General features: G+C 44.6%; 1 protein-coding gene and 2 long non-coding RNA genes across 7 annotated transcripts in view; 2 read left to right on the forward strand and 1 right to left on the reverse strand.

The window, feature by feature from the left end:
• The window catches only part of LOC116074822, a 6,310-nt gene extending 4,224 nt beyond the window's left edge, over positions 1 to 2,086 (reverse strand). For both annotated transcript variants that reach the window (XR_004112296.1, XR_004112295.1), the window contains exon 1: positions 1,963 to 2,086. This is a non-coding gene — a long non-coding RNA (uncharacterized LOC116074822). The remainder of the gene's footprint in view (positions 1 to 1,962) is intronic.
• The window catches only part of Ank3 (ankyrin 3), a 642,120-nt gene that overhangs the window by 166,979 nt on the left and 471,142 nt on the right, over positions 1 to 3,999 (forward strand). The gene's annotated exons all lie outside the window — the stretch shown is intronic.
• The window catches only part of LOC116074823, a 2,953-nt gene continuing 993 nt past the window's right edge, over positions 2,040 to 3,999 (forward strand). The window contains exon 1 of the long non-coding RNA XR_004112297.1: positions 2,040 to 2,290. This is a non-coding gene — a long non-coding RNA (uncharacterized LOC116074823). The remainder of the gene's footprint in view (positions 2,291 to 3,999) is intronic.

Here is a 3,999-nt window from a genome sequence, read left to right on the forward strand (position 1 = left end):
TTTTTTTTTTTTTTTTTTTTGGTATGGTGTCCATGTACCTGTGGCATTGCAAGTGTGAACTCTTCATTTTCTTGGTCGTGAGAGGCAGTTAGTTGTAGGTTTACTTTGGGTAGAGAATCTCTGGAGATGCGCACAGTACCTGGGAAGCAATTCTAGAAGTCTCCATTGCTACTCACCTGCGTATTACAGATACACAGGGGCGGGGCGGGGGGATTAGCATGCCATATACATAAAGAAGTTTGTGAAAACAACTTGGGCCAGTGAGATGTACAAAATTAACAAGACGTCAAACCATCGCGCGCAGCATGCCAACGTTCTAGCCCCAGTGTAGCCCTTTCCAAATATAAAGATAAAGATGTGTATCAAATATTTCTATTAGAAATGATAGTTTCTGGGCTGGGACTCAATTGGTAGAATCCTCACCTAGCACAAAGAAAGTCTTAAGATCAGCCCCCAGTACCATATAAAACCAGCCATGGTGGCCCGCACCTGTCGTCCCAGGTCTAGGGAGTGGAGACAAAAGGATCTGAAGTTCAACGTCATCGTTGGCTGCACAGTGAGCTTGAGGTCAGCCTAGACTATGGAGACCCTGCCTTTCAAAACGGGTTTCTTGGGCTGGAGAGATGGCTCAGTGGTTAAGAGCACTGACTGTTCTTCCAGAGGTCCTGAGTTCAAATCCCAGCAACCACATGGTGGCTCACAACCATCTGTAATGAGATTGGATGCTCTCTTCTGGTCTGTCTGAAGACAGCTACAGTGTACTCACATACATGAAATAAATAAATAAATCTTTCAAAAAAGGGGGGGGTTCTGTTTCAATGACTGTAGCCCAACCAGGCTAACCCCAAGTTGACTTTACTTACCCTAAAATGGACATTTTTGACAGGACCTCTCCAACAGTAAATGTAAAGAAAGTTACTACCCAGCCTTCAGGAAGGGAGGTTGAATATCTCCATATCCGTTGCCATGTTAGGTGGGTTGCACAGCCTGCCCTATGAATGTCAAATGGCCGGCTGCGTGACTGAAGTCATGGCAGATAAAAGGAGGAGACCTCTCAGCTGAGCAAGTCAAGCAAGGCTCTGGGGAAGGGGTAGGCTATTCAAAGGTACCAGGGATGAACATTCCAGACACAGGGGTCTCCCGAGGAAGCAGCAGACGATACATTGACCATGGCAAATGGGAGGTGACCGGTTGTAAGCTGGGATGCGCTAACTGGTAAGAATTCTGTAGCTGCGGCGTTATAGCAGAAATGGTTTGAAGACTTCCTTCCAGTGGTGGCAAGTGACTTGCTTGTTTTAACTTGGGATTTTAGTAAGACTGACTGTCCTACCATCTGATATGCTACTCACTACTGAATCCTTCTCTTGGCCTCGCCCTATGGAATCAGCATCCTGAAATGTGCGCTTGACTTTTCAAAACAACTGACCACAGACATGTGACCCAACCGAAAATACAAGAGCATGGAATGATGGACGGAGGCTAAAGCAGGATACAAAATTAGGTACAAGCACAGTTTGACTCAGGGACGAACGCCACTCACTCATAGCTTTCCATCCATTTAGATTCCTCATTGCTAGTTATTGAAAAATTGGGATTTTATTTATTTTTTTTTATTTTTAATTTGCTTAAACATTTCCTTCTCTGTCAGAATGACTCATCCCGAGTCGCCCTCTGAGTATAATTTTCTACAAGGTGAAAATGGCTTCAAAGTCAGGGTGGTTTTTTTGTTTTGTTTTGTTTTGTTTTATTTTTCCAAGTTGTCACACACTTGGTTGTGAAATTTCTAATCTAGTGCCCATTCAGTTAGGGCAATATTTTTTTTCATGAAGTAAAAAGTGACTATGTTGGACACTATGAGTGAAGTGTCATTCTGCTTCGTGAGTTTTAAGCGAGCTCAGAAAGACTTGGGAGCTGTGCTGTTGTGGCTCTGCATTGCGGGGGTGGGGAGGTGGGGGGGCATACCTTTGACTAGGAGGTGGGAATCCAGTTCAATCCTGTCAACGCCTCTGCGATTCGTATAGACAATGCCAGTTTAAGCTCTTCAGGGAGAAGCATCATTCTCAGCATGAAAGCATTTTTTTTTTTATCACGATCATAGAACCATTGGAACATTCTAGAAATATGTGGAATGTCTAAATATTCCACACGGTGTGTGACGTGCTAATGTGTGTATGGCTTGACACAACACCTTCCATCTAAGGTCTCACAGCTGCAATTCTGTTTCAGAAGATGGCCATCTTTATCATACAAAAGTTGCAGCTGTTGTGACGATAACAAGATAAAAGAAATAGTAAGATATGTTCTATGGGGGTGTGGTGAGGTGTGGGGGTAGGGGTGCCTCAGTGGGCCCATGCCAAGGCATCCCTCCCCCCTGAGGGACCAGCCACACAACAGTATAGTATAGAATAGAGTTTATTCAGGGCATAGGGAGGGGAGTTAAGAGGGTAGTAGAGACAGAGAAAGGAAGAGAGAGAGGGAGAGTAGAGAAGTAGAGACTGGCCACGACCACGTGGAGAGACGGGTGGGGGGGAGGGGGGGAGGGGGGAAGGGAGGGAATGGGAAGAGAGAGGGAGCAAGAGGTAAGAGTGAGGCAAAAGAACAAGGTGGGGCAAGCAGCCCCTTTTATAGTGGGCCAGGCCTTCCTGGCTGTTGCCAGGTAACTGTGGGGCGGAGTCTAGACAAAATGCTAACAACAGCCCCACCTTCAGAAGGAACCCGTATTTAGTTGAAAAGTGGAACTTAAAGTTCTCTTTTTGAGATTTCTATCTCTGATATGCCCTGCCACCAAGATGTGAAATTGTTATTATTCTTATTTTGCCCGTTTCCTTCCCTCCCCTCGCCCCCCGCTTCCCTCCTCCCCCCAGTGATTTTTCTTGAAGCTGCACACCAGCGTGAGTCCTCTCTGGCGCTCGCCGCGGTAGACAGGTTAATGGTTCTGTTGGCTTCCTTTCAGCGGGCTGAGGGACTTTGCCGGCACTGATTGGAATTATTTTAATTTAGGAAAGTGCCAGACCCTCTCCACGGGCATGATTTATTCTCACATAAATCAGATTAAAAGTTTTTGTCGACATCAGATCTGTCTTCTTGGCGGGCAGAATCTTGAGTGCAGAATTACTTACAAAGAAAAGGATAGAGGAAGGGGGGAGGGGCGTGATGTATCATTAGGTGTGAGTCAGGCCCAATTGTGGGAAGTGTTGCCAGAGTCACCCACGTCAGCAGGGGTGGGGGATGGAGAGGATGCTGCAGCCTCACAAGTAGCCATTTTTGCTTGTTTATAGCACTTACCTTTTCGTTAGTGGCACGAGGGGGCCCCAGACAAGAGGACCTTGTATGTGAACTGACAGGGTGTGTTTCTGGAAGTTTTTGAAACAATACTCCTTCCTTAACGTGGCTCCGTAACATACAGGCTTTTTTTTTTTTTTTTTTTTTTTTTTTTTTTTTTTTTTTTTTTTTTTTTTTTTTGTCTTTCAAAATTAGGAACTTGCTTCGATACAGAATCTTATTTGAAAGGACTTCCGGGAAGAGCAGGCGATGAGTTGCGTATGGCCCTTGTGGCCGTTTCTATAATTGCATCATCACAAGGGCTTGTTCAATTTTTTTCACACACGATTTTTAAAAAATGTGTGCAGCACCATCCTCAAGGCGTCAGATAGGGCTTTCACGGCACCCAGTTTTCAAATGAAGTTGCTGAAATTCCCATCAGCAAATAGAAAAAAAAAAAGTGACAAGTGATCGGGGCTTTGATAATTACACAGCCATTATTAAGATTCACAAAGGAGGAAATAGGGTGGGGGGTCTGGAGAGCTAGAAGGATAACAAGATCAACTCTCTAAGAGTAACATCTGCTCTCTTCAAAAGGACCAAGAGCGTTTTGTAAGACTGTTTCTAGCCACTTAAGACTGTGGTTGCCCTAGCATAAAATATCTGATTGCTTTTGAAAACTTGAATTTAAGTGACTAACGTTATTTCCAAAGTACTAGCTGTGCTGCTTTTTTTTTT

This window comes from Mastomys coucha, unplaced genomic scaffold (assembly GCF_008632895.1).
Source record: "Mastomys coucha isolate ucsf_1 unplaced genomic scaffold, UCSF_Mcou_1 pScaffold3, whole genome shotgun sequence".
Classification (NCBI taxonomy): Eukaryota; Metazoa; Chordata; class Mammalia; order Rodentia; family Muridae; genus Mastomys; species Mastomys coucha.